At 44.0% G+C, this 14,781-nt stretch overlaps 2 non-coding genes across 2 annotated transcripts; both read left to right on the top strand.

The window, feature by feature from the left end:
• The first annotated feature begins 9,561 nt into the window (after nucleotides 1-9,561).
• Nucleotides 9,562-9,653, top strand: TRNAY-GUA (transfer RNA tyrosine (anticodon GUA)). The gene is given in 2 exon segments: nucleotides 9,562-9,598; nucleotides 9,618-9,653. It is a non-coding gene; the product is annotated as a tRNA-Tyr (tRNA).
• A 4,764-nt stretch (nucleotides 9,654-14,417) lies between these two features.
• Nucleotides 14,418-14,508, top strand: TRNAY-GUA (transfer RNA tyrosine (anticodon GUA)). Its single transcript is given in 2 exon segments — nucleotides 14,418-14,454; nucleotides 14,473-14,508. It is a non-coding gene; the product is annotated as a tRNA-Tyr (tRNA).
• Nucleotides 14,509-14,781: the final 273 nt, after the last annotated feature.

Here is a 14,781-nt window from a genome sequence, read left to right as displayed (position 1 = left end):
CATCCGGCGCGCATATTACTCGAATGCATGGGTTCATATTTCAATAAGATGCAAACAAAATACTAGTCGACAGCGCATGTCCAGCGATTTCTGACAAATATTTTGAAAATTGTAAAATTGTAAGGTACTTTTCCGGTAATATTCAAGGTAATGGTCCTTTCTTCTGATGTGTAGAAAACTCTTTCGTATCAGAAGAATGGACCACTACCTTCAATACTACTGAGTAAGTAGCTTACAATTTTCCAATTTTCAAAATTTTGTCCGAAATTCCTGGACATGCGTTGTCGACTAGCATTTTGTTTGCATCTTATTGGGATATGAACGCATGTATTGTAGTAATCTGCGCGCCGGATGCTCTGAACGTAGCCCTAGCCGCGCATAAGTCGAGCGCACAAGCTTGAAAAGTGCCTAATCGTCACAGTATACCACTCTTCTGGTGTACCCTCGAAGGAGGGCCTTTAGGTGTATGCTAAATAAATAAATAAATAAATAAATAAATAAATAAATAAATAAATAAATAAATAAATAAATAAATAAATAAATAAATAAATAAATAAAATTCCTACCGCTACTTGAGCAGTAGATCTGGCTTACTGTCTAGTTTACCCTCAGTGCACCAATTGTAACATCGCAATTGCGCCGATATCCGCGAGTTATTGAGACAGTCCTTATGCCTATATATCTTGTTTTCTATTCGCAACGAAACATTGGGATTATTTTTTACCAACCTAAACGAGCCCGCAGTATCATCTTTTATTCTCAGTGGCGTAGTTGACTTGTTTGCTGGCCGGGCGCGTTACAAAATGTGCGCGGTATTACTGTATATCACGTGATTGTGGAGAAATTACGAAGAATATTTCGGATCTTGGGCGTAAGAAACTTACTCAGAACCACAGCGTACTGACGTTTTCCAAGGTGTAAAAGTTCTAGACATGGCATAATAGGTTTAAACGCGGCCCTGGTGCTGCGTCTAGGAAACGGAATGAACGAATTTGTGCCTCGACACACTTTTATTGAGTGGCAGTCACTTTGCGGTGAATATTTTGTTTGGTAATTCTATGTTAAAAGCCTGCAAAAAAAAAAAACGTTGCTCAGAACTCGTGTGTGTTGTCCGCTCTTTTTTGCGAACGCTGGGCAAGGCGGCCCCGGAAAGGGACTGTTACATTAACAATAGCTTCCTCATAACTGCCCTTCGGTTAGCTTTATAGCTGAGAATGGGAAGGAGTCGTTTGTTGCGATATTTTAAGCATAAAGAATCACCAGTGTGCACTTTCGCGCTCATGCGTAACTGGGAATGAAGCCACAGAAAACGCTGCACTCCCAACAAGAAGACCGAAACTTCAGCCGCTTCTGCTTAAATGCTGCGGTGATTATGCGCTTGCTTCAGTTATAAACCAAATTCTTAGGTGTTCTGGACATAATAAAGGTAATCTTTAAAGCTGCTTTTAGTGAGAGCACTATTCCACACTTGCCAACCCCGAGAAAGAACCTTGTATTCTTGTCTTCTCTCGTGCTCTGAACAAACTCGTGCTAACCTGAGTCACTCGTGTAAGCTCGGGTTAGCTCGGAGGGACGTCGCGCAAGCAGCACCTAATGAGAGGAAGCTCGGCTAAGTTCGGAGGAGCCAATGGGAATGAAGCTCGGGTCAGTGCGGAGTTAACAGGACTTGAGACTAACGGCGACAAGGGAGGATATGATTTCTTCAAGTGACCGACCGACAAGAGTAAGAACAGGAGCCTTCTCCGGTTCCTGCAGAACAGAGCCTAAATGATTTTCTTTAATTAGTATGCGGCGTAACCAAATTACTCCTTTATGGTAAGTGTACGAAGTGTAAATTAAAACGCTCGGAGGAGCGTCGTGCAAGCTGCAACCAATGGCAAGAAGCTCGGGTAAGTTCGGAGGAGTTTTACAGGACGTGGGGCTAACGGCGGCAAGGGAGGAGGATTTCGCCAAGTGACTGACCGACAACAATAAGAGCAGCAGCCTTCTTCTCCGGTTCCTGCACGAAAACAGCTTACATGATTTCCTTTATTTAGTATGCAGCGTACCAAGTTATTCTTTTATGGCATATGCCGGAATAAAAATGAAAACGTTCTTAGGAGAATAGCGCAAGCGGCACCCAATTGGCGAAAACTCAAGTAACTTTGGAGGAGCGTAGCGCAAGCTACACCCAATCGGACCAAGCTTGGGTAAGTCCGGCGGAGTTTTACAGGACGTGTGACTAACGGCGGCAAGGGAGGAGGATTTCTCCAGGTGTCTGACTGACAGCAATAATAGCAGGTGACTTCTTCGGTTGCCGCACAAAAACAGCTTATATGATTTCTTTTATTTAGTATGCAGCGTACCAAATTATTCCTTTATGGCATATGCCGAAATAAAATTGAAAACGTTCTGAGGAGACTATCGCAAGCTGCACCCAATAGGAAGATGCTCAGGTAAGTTCGGTGGTCCGTCGCGCAAGCGGCACACAATGGGATGGAGGTGTCAGGTGGCAGTTAAATTATTGATTCGTCGCGAGAGGTCACTGGGGAAGAGCAACATGAGTCGCATAGTCTCTACCGGCGGCTGTGAGAGAAACAGCCACCCGCCAGTGCAGTGGCGCATCGCTTAACTGATGCGCCACTGTTCTGGTATTGGTATGAAAACTCGCCGCGATTATTTAATGTAAGTAGGGAATGACCAATTCTTCACATACGGGCAATAACCGACTAATGATATCGCGTGATGCCCTTACGGCGGAGCTTAAGTTTTCCCTCCAATTAAAGAAGAAACATATGCTTTAGCACGTTTACTGGGTTGAACTACAGTAGGCCCTAAGCACATTTTAACTGCGCAACAATTACAGATGCTGGTTTTGTGCACGACGTTTTCAGCAGGCAGAGTGTAAATTCTGACCGCTCTGAAAAAAAGTGTTCTGGCCATAGTGAAAATTCTAAGATGTCAGCGCACAGGGTGGGTTTGCGTGGGCTAGTTTTCGGACCAAGCTCTATACCCCTGGTGCTGGGATGCCAGCCGCTGCTTATTTAGCGTCGTCGCGGCGTTACGATCCGGGCCACAAAATGCGTGGCTCGGCGGGCATGGTGGCTCCATCTCTGGGCGTCGGGATCACATTCCCATTAAACAAGGAGAAGGTATTGCTCTCTAATGGTGGAAAATAAAAGCGCTGGTGCGCAGCCTCCGAAAGCGACCACTAGGCGGCTGGACCGGTACATGCACCTACCTGACAAAGATGCTCCATACCATGCCCCGCGCTGCGAAGGCCCTCCTCCGAACTTTTCCGCTGACTTCAATACCTTCGATTAGTCGAGTGATCCCATGTGATTCATCTCACGTCTGGTCTTTTTATGCTCCAGTAATGTTTATAATTTGTAGCGCGTACACAGGAAACCGCCACACCGTCGTCGATTGCTCGTACGATTGTCTAAATGTTTATAGTGTAATGGGATAAAGTTTCACATTGAAAACTGATTATTATCGAGGTAAGCGAAATAGAAAAAGACCTGCGCTTTCTGTTTCCGCTGAAAAACTTTTAGCTTTATTCTGCTTGCTCGCAAAAAATAATGCTAAAAGAGATTTTACTAGGAAACCGGCATGAAGAGGAGAATAAAACCCAAATCCGCATATTTTTCTATATGAAAGGAGAAAAACCACTACAAGCTAACGTTGCCAGATACTTTATGAGCTGCCCCGGTCGCACTGAACATTAGAGCAGTGTTATTAGAATGTTATGCTAGTTGCATTAATGTTACATGATTCATTCTAATCTAGCGTTAAGGTAAAAAAAATAATAGAGGTTCTCAGTTATGTAGAAAAGGCTTTTTTAATGCTCTAAACAAACGTTCTTTTATTTTAGTCTCTAAACATTATTAAATGTTGGAGTCATAACGATAAAACTACATTACGAATCCATTTTGAGCACTGACCTCCAGAACTTTTCCGAATCACCATAGATAACGTTATTGACGAGTGCACAAATGGTCCAACTATGGACGGTTTTAGGAATCCTTCGTCGAGTGGAAGAATCTCGGCGTGAGGCTTAACGGGCCATTTCATTAGCGCTTAATTTCACCTATCCTGCGGCCTCCTTCGTTCTGACTAGGAGCTGAATAGAATGAAGGCGAATTGACGACAACTCTGACAAAAAAGTTTGCTTTTATTGTGCTTCGCAAATGCGTGAAATTTTACGAAACGGCTAAACTTCTGGCACTCGGTGACTTTTTTTGCTGGAGTCTAACGGGAGCGCCGTATACAGTTAGGAAACGGCGAGCGTCTTTGACGCTAACTCCGCGGGGTATTCGCTGGGCTGAGTTAATCACAAGTGAACATGTGAACCAGGAACGGTTTTCGTGTTCCTTCGTCGACTGCCAGAATTCCGCCGGGAGGCTTAACGGGTAATATCATTAGCACTTAATTTCCACTCACCTGTGGCATACCTAGTTGTCCATATGAGGTGAATAGAATAAAGCCGAGATGACGGAAACTGGCAAATAAAGAATGCTTTTATTCCCTGCAAGAATGTTTGAAAGTTAAAGAAACGATTAAACTTCTGGCGATCGGTGACCGATCGGCGATCGGTCAAGCCTCACGGCGAAATTCTGTCATTCGACGAAGGAATAATAAAACCGTTCCTAGTTGAGCCACATGTTCACACGCGATTAAATCAGCCCAGCGAGTACTCGGCGGCAGGTGGCGTCAAAGAGACTTGCCGTTTCCTAACTGTAGGGCGCTCCCATTGGACTGCAGCAAAAAAAGACTCCGATCGTCATAAATTTCGTTGTTCCGTCAAATTTCACACAATTGCGAAAGAAATAAAAGCATTCATTATTTGTGAAAGTCTCCGTCATCTCGCCTTTATTCTACTCAGTTAATAGGGACAACGAAGGGTTGCGCAGGTAAGTTGAAATTAAGCGCTAATGAAATTGCCCGTTAAGCCTCACGGCGAAATTCTCTCAGTCGACGAAGGAATACCAAAACCGTTCCTAGTTGAGCCACATGTTCACTCGTGATTAATTCAGCCCAGCGAATACTCGGCGCAATGTGGCGTCACAGAGACTTGCCTTTTCCTAACTGTATGGCGCTCCCTTTGGACTCCAGCAAAAAAAAAAAAAGACACCGATTATCAGAAGTGTCGTCCTTCCATCAAATTTCACACTGAAGCAAAGCGCATTTTTCACGAAACAAATATTTCCACGACCGTGGTGATTCGGCGTGGTGGTCCATCATGCGGCTCTTCCAGAGACTAAATAGTCCCAGCAACATAAATGGATCATATGGCACAACACAATTTTTCTCTACAGGCAAAAAACAGATATTGTAGGGTGTAATGTGAATGTCCTTCTTAATTCTTCGTTGTAATATGTCCCAGAGCATAGCATCAATGAACAGATTTAAAAAATTGTCAATTGTATATTGTGTGCTGCACAGGAGGCTGGTCACCGACCGTGGCGCAAGCATCTCCTTATTATGAAGCCATGCTTTCACAGGCAGCGTAGACGTGTGCAGTTTAAAGAATGTTTTTGCAACAGAAGAAATGCACATTCGCCTAACACGTTTTAAAACACTGTTGTCAAGAAACTCCAGAAAAAGTTGTCGATACAACTGTACAGAGAACAAATACTCTGTAAGTGCCTGAGTCAGCTGCCTTTTGGAGAGGCTATACATATAGTCTAAAGAAAAGCGCACAGTGAAAAAATTGAAGGTGTCAGCAACTTCCTTAAGAAATTCCCCATAAAGGCCCCTCACGTGTGTGTCCAGTCGGTGCGAATAGGAAATGAAAATGAGCATTGATACGCCTAATAAGCACAGCTACTGAAAAAGGGTGGTTTGAGAATTAGAAAAAGAAAAAAATGCGAAACAAGCTAATGCACAAATAAGTGAACAAGGCCGATTCCACCATACTCTACAGAACGAAATAGGCTATCGCGACGCATGGGTTCCCATTGGGAAAGCCATACGAATGTAGCGGATATACTGTGCATCACCTGCACTTTCTTCCTCGCACAGTGGAGAACCTGCAACACATAGGCAAGTTTTGCAAATAAATAAACGTTGCAGACTTGAGCCCGAGCAAACACCGACAGTTCCCTGCCCATCCAAGCATGGGTTGTCGTTTCATGGAGACTATCAGTGAATCCCAGCAGGCTCCACTGTTCCGTATTTGGTAAAGACGAACCCCTAGGTAGTGAAGGGTCCCGCAGTCCAAGCTTATGCCACCATAATGACTTGGCGCTGTACCCCAAAGGCCCAACCAAGACTCCTTGGATTTATCTAGATTAAGAGCCGCAACTGATACCTCGCAAAACTGTTCAGTCCAATGTAATGTCTCAAGCACACTGTTTTTGTCTGAGCAAAAGAGGGCGACATCATCTGCATAGGCTGAAAACTTAATTTCACATTGCGCCAGGGAGAAACCACGGATAGTTGAGCTGTTAATAATATTGAGGCAAAGGGGTTCAAAATATAGGGCAAACAACAAAGGTGATAATGGACAACCTTGGCAAACAGATAATTTCAAAGGGATAGGTATATGGTTAGCTCCTGGTTAACAATTAGCCTTGTGTAGGACTCCACCCCCCCACCGACGGCGGATTGAAGTAAGACAGCTTCATATAACATGTGAACGATGTGAGCTGTTGCGCAATGAATCGAAGGCCATAAGAGCGCTGCCGAATAAGAACGCGAGGGTAGTTTTCCTCTCCCGAGATCGAGACGAGCGGTCACCGTAGGTTCTACCCAACAGCTCTGCAGGCACCTAATCAACCTCTCCGATCAGATTTACATACCGTCTGCCCTTACAAGGATGACTTCTTGGCTTCACTGAATTTTATTTGCTTCTTTAGCCCTATATAAAATTTTATTCGCTATCTCTAGACGCTCTATCCAGCGATCTTCTATGGAAGCGACCTTCTGTAAGCAGCCCACGGTTGTGCACAAAAACGTACAGACAAAATGCGAATTTTATTTCGCGCTATCGCTGATCACGTTACTGGACACACTACCCAAGGATGCTTTGCATTATTAACCATTTGCTTGATTTATATTTCTGCTTTCTCAGTGTGCACATTTATAAGCTCAGTCTTTTTGCCTTTCTCGAAAGCTTATTTGTTACAAGTGGGTCCTCTCCTCTATCCAGCTTGGTCGTGCAACACCAGCAGCTGCTGATCGAGCGGATGTCCGGAATCGTATCAGCACAGAGGACACTACCCGAGAAGGAATCAACCGTCTCCTGACTAAATGCCAAATATTAAACTTAAATAAAATATTGTAATTACCATATCTTTATTACCGTTCGGTTTGCATCATAATCTATGTGTTTGATTTTCCTTGCAATGACAGCTAAGCTCCCTTTTTTTAATGGGCATTTTCTGGTGAAATAGCAGCGATTATTGTTTGCGGCCGATATTAACCACCAGTTATTTGGATTATGCATACTTTCAGGGGCTTCTTGGAGTGAGAACAATTATATGAAGCCCTCTTCGGTGCATTCATAGCGTGGACTGCCAATGTAAGGACATGCGTCATCACGTGACCTGCAGCACCCACTTGACCAGCGTCAGACACTACCGTGGACCCGTCGCGATCGTGGCGGTAGTTGAGGTTTTGACAAAGCCTTTAAGTGTTAGACTTTGCTGAGGGGCTTAGGTATTGGCAAAAGAGTGAGCAAGTAGCAAAGCGACAGTTTAATGCGTAACGCTGTAGCACGAAAACGCTGGGAAATTTTTATTGTCTTCATAAGCTTTGAGGAATTATTACATTTTCTTCCTCTGACGAGGTTACGGTGAATTCGGCACAGAGACCAGCCAGTGGCGTTAAGCATAGCGGCATACCACATTCTGCTCCGCCGCCACTCCGGCGTTTTTTTTTTTTTTCTGACGTCACGAATGCTGTCAATCGGCTATTTTCGATGTTTAATAGTATGTCCCACAGGGCGGCAGCGAAGTGAACTAGAAGCGCTTTTCCCAAATTCCTGGTTTTTAGGCGGCATCAGAAATGGCACAACTCGCAGTCCAACCTGCTCTCTTCAGCGGATGTTTCATACCTAAACATCAGTTTCGTACTTATACCATTCATATTTTGTGGCTGTCACAAAAGGCAGAAGTCTTTAATACTCGTGACAATTTAAAGGAGCGCTGGACCGTTTCGCAAATCTACAGGTGTTCTCTGATCAATATTATATCTTATGGAGAAGCATGCAGCGCATCGCCTCATCTTTGCCGCATATTCGGGTGGTCAGTGGAACTCGGTACCGCTTATCATTTACGAGCTCTTTTCTTTTGCGTCAGCGGTGCAGCTTAGAGCTGTATTTTCTCAGGAATTAGCTTTGATCCAAATGTGAGAGCTTCGGACTTTAGCGCTTTTTTCTCGACATTACTATCACATAAATAAAAAGTAATTTAAAATGCTAGTCAGCCAGGCCATTATCACTAGTAGGCAAAGCGACCATTCGCTAAATGAGCATATCTAACCCCTTTTCTTCTATTCGTCATTTCAAACTGCCCGCAATAAAGCTGTGTAAATTATGAAGAGTAAAAGCTAATTTAAAAACTTGTAAACACCGGTGAACTGTTTTTATATCTTCAGCTGCACCCACAACAAGCAAATTCATTGCAGGAGCCATTTTCGGTGATTATTGCATTGTCGCATGAATCGAGGCGAATTGCGGTTCAGGGAGTGGTAGGTTAGCCAATCGATCACTTGATTCATGCGTGATTCAACAAATCAGTTTAACGCACTGTTCTTTTGAAGAGGTGGCATACTTTTAGCCAGTCGATTGCTTGATTCGTGCTTTATGCCACGAATCAGTTTAACGCACTCTTCTTCTGAAAAGTCGACATACTTCTGCTTCGGGACGCGCGCATTTCACGACGCAAATAAGAAGAGGACAGAACTCATTCCCTGTCCTGTCTGGAGGAGCGTCTGCGGTCATGTCATGCTCGCTTTGTGCTTGAAAACCTTCCCTAGCAAGTGTGAAGCGCAAAACGAGCAATAAGCGAGTTTATTTGTTTCTCCGAATCATGACGGCAACGGAATCATGACGGGCCACCGCACACCTTCATAATCCAAATTTCCGCGCATGGTCATTCAAAATATTTAAAAGGAAAACATTGCCAAGTGGCGCTTAGAGCTACGATACCTAGCAAAGCCGTTTTTTTCTTGCCCATTACAAGAAAACTTCTTTCATAAACTACGATAAATTTTACAACCTTTGTCTCACAAAACTGGAACCTTATACAGTGTACATAAAATATTGACAGGGCATTCCGTTAAAATACATGCGGTGTGCTTGGATGCACAGAGTTTAATAGAAAGTTCGGAATATTTAAATATTGGGCTAAACTTTCTGCAGCGCTTTCGGCAATGTTCGATTTAAAACAGCCGGAAAGTGCACAGCATTCTCGTTTACCATCTCCATCAGAAAGAGAAATTGCGCCCGCACGAACATTTCCCGGCCGCGAAGCCAATGATGCAACGCCGAAGGAGGGACCCTGAACAAGCGCGGCATGCAGCAATATAGGTGGCTTGCCACAGACCAGTCAAGCCGGCCTGCTTCGTCCGTTCGTTCCGTCGATAGCTCAGTTGTTAGAGCGATGGAGTGTAGAGGCTCACACATTGCGCACATCCATAGGTCGCTGGTTCGAATCCAGCTCAACGGAGTGCTCTTCTTTTTAGTTTAGTTTATATCATTTCTCTCAATTTTTCAAAGCCTTAGAGGGCTGCTGCACGAAAACAGTGACCCAGTTGCTCTACTTTAAAACTCCCCGATTTTTTACAGGAATGGGGCCGTGATTATTGCTTGCTTGGTTTGTTGAAATGTCGAGTGAGACTGCTGCATGCAGAGATCCCCCGTAGAATCGATACGCGTGCGCTAAATGAATATTATCCAGATTTTTTTTTTCTCACGTGTTTTCGCTTTCCTTTTGAGCCTCCGAACAGTGGCCTTTTGACATAGTCGAGTTGCAAGATAGGTTTAGTAAGGCGATAAAAAAGGCTAGTTGTAATTCTATTCCTCTGCTGTTTGCATGCGCTGTGTGGTGAAAAGGACGAAACGAGGAAACGACTGGACGTGGCGCAACTTTGAGTAGAAATTTTATGCGAAAAAAGGCCGCGTTAAGGGACACGAGAGCATCACTGATCATGCATGCCACTTTTTTTCATTAACTGCTTGAGTTGTTTTCCAACAAGCGCCATCTCATTCGGTGATAGCGCTGATGAAGTCGTGCTGAAACCACCTTCACGTGTATTGGCGATAAAGAAAGCCTTTACGATCTCCCTGGTGATCCTGCCTTTGCAAGTGGCCCGTGCTCTAGTTTTTCACAGATAAGAATTTTTTTGGGGTTAGCCTCGCACGTTTTGCATTGATGAGCAATCATACAGGGCGCCTTGATGATTCCATCGTTTCTTAAATGGTCCTCCAATCTAACAATCAGACTGCGGACAATTTGGCCGACACAACTGACACCGCAAGACAAAGGAATGCAGTAGGTAACTTCCGTCTGGCAACGCTGAAAGGATTTTTTATGCTGTCGACAAGACCGGCGACTGCCATGACTAGCGAAGTGGTACGCATATTCAGGGATGGTCTTATTTTCCTTAATATGGCCTTTTCTCGAAACAAAATTAAGTTGACAGTTTCGCCACATCCATTCGCTGTCTGGTTTCGTCCTTGTTGACATACAACGCGTTCAAAAAACATAGCAAGGTTGATTATTCGTGCTAGCTTTGCTGATAGTGTTCGTTAGCCCCAGCTGTGTTCTATGAGCGCACCTAAAGAGAATATAGCGACTTTATTAGAAAGATAAAATAATGTTGCAAATGTACACGTGTTATTTCGCAGATAAAAAGAGTTGATCGTACATCTCGACGATCAGCGCAACATAGGAGACGTTGAGAAAGGAAGTAAACACGACGAGGGCTGGCTATCAAAAATTGCTGGTGGTTTAGCTCTGGTTAACACTGGTCGAACGCGGAAAGCGGCATCCCCCACGCTACGTTTTTGGTCGAGCGACTGGCGGGTTCCATCGATAGCCATACTGACACAAACACAGTAGTAGGCATTTTTTTTATTTCTTAAACATCTTGCTTTCTTCGAAACGACATTAAAGGTGATCACACAAGACAGTATATATTTAATATAGCTTCCACGATATGTACAACAGTATAATTGCTCGTTGTATGCGGAGATATGGAACCAAATCCGGTTGCAAACGACGCGCAAACCCTTCAGATAATTTCATAACGCCAATTTGAAAAAATAAATTGGTTTTTTGGGGAAAGGAAATGGCGCAATGTGAGACAGGCGTCATTTCTTTTTCTTAAAACCAACTTTCATTCTCCTTCGCTTGCGGCGCGATTCGGGTGTCCACCGAGATATACGAGACAGGCGTAATTTTCTTTGCTTAAAACCAATTTTCATTTAATTTTTCTTCCCTTACGGAAGCAGTTCGGCTGTCCACTGAGATATGTGAGCCAGGCGTCATTTCCTTGTTTGACCTCTAGCTACATCCCAGGTCGAACTTGCGGCCCCGCTGACGGCTCGAAAAGCTGGCGTAGTGAGGCTTTTCGCTTCAGAACAATTTAAGTTTGTTGGCCTCAAATAAAGACGGCACTTACCCACTACGGGGGCTTGGGCAAGAAACAGTCGGTGAACTGCAGAAAACAGAAGCGTTTTTGAGGAAAAGGAAGTAATAATAGGTTTTAGGCTGACAGTTTGGGCGCGGAACATAATTTTAGAAAATTGGGAGTTACGCCGCCTTCCTAGTTCCTCGCCTCGCGTGACGCTCTTAACTACAACATGTCAACGTACTGATAGCCTGAGCTCCATGCCTTAGCACCCGAGAGGTTAGTTCAAAGATGCTCCTTGTTTCAGAGCTCTTGTCAAGCAGGCCAGTCTGCCGAGCGCTAGGCTGCGAAAGAATAGTTTTGACAGTTTTCATTGCAAAAAGAGAGACCAAAAGCTAGTTTTTCAACAGAGCTCAAAATTTGTTATTTTTTTAAGCAACATAGCGCAAAAATGAAGCTTAAAATTGAGAAGCATGACTTTCCTGAAGGTGCCCACAAGATTTCTTTTGGCGCAAGATTCCACAAGATGGCTGCAAAAAGATCAGCACTTTAACTCCTCAGTGGAAGCAAATTTTGGGTGAGGTGCACGACGTGAGCTTTGTGTATGACAAAGTCACGTGATTCTGGACACCTTTTGCTGACAAACCCTAATGCGCGTTTGTCAGCAGCCTTCCGGATCAATATCTAGACTTGTAGAAAAAGCACACAAAGAAAGAAAAAGAGAGGGCGTTGCCATCCGGGATCTGGCATAACATGCCGTAGGTTGTTGTGGTGATAAAGAATTAGCGATTAGACACCCGAAATTTGTTGTTTGCTATTTATGGGAGAGGTGCCAAACGAAATGAACAAAAAGTTTTGTGCTAACTTGCAGTCGGCGGTGGCAGCCCAACGAAGTGCACTGAAGTGCAGAGGCGGCCGTAATCGCATACAGGAAAACACAGAAAAATATTTCATGTACATCTAAATAGGCTACAGGTCATAATTTTCGACCCAACTCAAAGTTACTTAATTTTTTAATCTGACAACACCCTCCTGGCACCTTTCTCGTGTTAAGTTTGGTTTGGTTTATGGGGGTTTAATTACCCAAAGCGACTCAAGCTATGAGCGACGTCGTATTGAAGGGCTCTGGAAATTTAGACCCCTTGGGTTTCTTTAACGTGCGCTCTGTTTTGTGTTAGGAGTGTAAAGTTTATGTTAGGAATTATTAAAAGCTTCTGGTGGTCGGTTTTTATGAAAGGTATAAAGACGAAGCATGGTCAGGAGCATGTCTTGAAAAAATTAACACTGATAAGGCAGGTTGAGTACAGCAGCACGGGATCGGCAGTTGTGATGGTCATACACTTTTACAGAGAAGATCTGTAGTATGGAGCTCTTTGGCTATGTTCAGAACATGACCATAGCACAAGCACCCTCCCGTGGCCGCCTCTGGATGTTTTCTGCTGAGAGTGCATATACGTTTCCAGAAAGGGCTCCTTGGTCGTCGCCCCTGTCTTCTATGGGCTGGTGTGGGCGCACCGCGCTAGCGCGGTGGAATTTGTAGCCAAACCGGTTTGCAACAGCCCAGAATTTTACCGCTGTCAGAAGGGCTAACAAGCACTAAAATGTGTTCTAACGCGTGTCGAAATCAACACAACTCTACTTAGGTTACCTTGAAGACGACAGCGAGGCTAGTTCATTATAACGCCGGAATTTTTCACAGCTCTTTAGGTAGGGAACGATGTGCTTTTCATTATATTGACCATATAGCAGTAGAAGCTCTAAAATTACCTGAGAAGCGGTTTGTGTTCAATATAACGAACAAATTTTCTTTGTCAATGCTTCAGAACGATAAGGATACCGTACCCTTCCTCACTTGCTTCCCACTTGGATTAGAGAGTAATAAAGCTATCAAAGTTTCACTTTTTGCAATTTTCGTTATACAAGTTGGTGGAGGTCGGCTAACTTTCTACACATAGTGATATCACGTACGAGCGAAAACCTGAATGCCGCAACTTCGTAGGTGCTTGTCGCATTACCCATGAAAAGAATTCAAGGGCACACCAGCAAGTGAGATGAAAGTTTTCCGCTTGAATAATTCATGCTTAAAAATCTAAGCACTGTCTTATTTAGAAAATGTTCCATGTTCGTGCTTTGAGACAGGCATATCACGAAGGAAACACGGATGTGGTGACTGCTTGAAGGTCTGCCCCCGAATTATACACTTTTCATTCTTGAAAAGCTTCGGTAAACACTGTGAAGTGCAAGGGAGCAGCAATACGGAGTGTTTGATATGCTTCGTACCGTGACCTTTATTGCACTCGCATGGCAGGATACACTTTTTTCGAGGAACGCCGAAGATCCTATGGAGCCACGCAATTCATCCAAACGGTTTTTCAGAACAGTGCCAGATGATGCATTAAATTGGGTTACCTATATATAAACTGTCTGTTTAAAAAAATTCTAAGAAACTGATACAACAAGCGGCATTTCTCCCAAAAACATTGGGGCATCAAGAAGGAATACTGTCCCGGATATATAAATTATTCCCGCCGACATGGCGTTGAAATGTTCTCAGCTTGAATGCACTTAGCTCGGAGGAAAGTTTGAGATATTCAAATACATTTCGAACTTTAAGTTTCGAATTTTCAGCGGCGCCTTTGTAAATGTTCAGTAGAGAGAGTCAGCAGTAGAACGCATTGACGGTTGTAGCGATGGGAAAGGGAGATCACCCCCCATGAATTCGCTCGCGTCGTAAAGTGGCACGGCGCAGCTGAATTAGTTTAGAGGAGAGAGGTGCGAGACATATCCGCTGTAAGTAAAGTAGGTCAAAACGCGTATCGCCAGAGTCCACTCAAGCCGGCTTGCCAGGTTTCCCTGTTCCGTCGATAGCTCAGTTGGTAGAGCGGTGGACTGTAGAGGTTACCTAATGCGGACATCCATAGGTCGCTGGTTCGAATCCGGCTCGACGGAGGCTTTTTTTTTTCAATGGAACAAACCTATTTTCGTACGTTACTGCTGGAGAAAATGGCCGCATTAAAATATTGGTCATTTGGGTCTGCTCTGAAACTTCGCTCTAATGACATCATTTATTTACATGCTCTAATGATTCAGATGCTCGTTACGTCATTAGATATGGCGTGGTAAGCGTCAACGGCAGCTCGTTTGAGAACTCACTTCAATGCTTTCTACGGAAAATTACCGAAGAATTTGAGAAAAAAATTCATTTATTGTTATTTTTTGGTC

Source organism: Amblyomma americanum, chromosome 9 (genome assembly GCF_052857255.1).
Source record: "Amblyomma americanum isolate KBUSLIRL-KWMA chromosome 9, ASM5285725v1, whole genome shotgun sequence".
Taxonomy (NCBI): Eukaryota; Metazoa; Arthropoda; class Arachnida; order Ixodida; family Ixodidae; genus Amblyomma; species Amblyomma americanum.
This window is presented reverse-complemented; position numbering and strand designations above follow the sequence as displayed.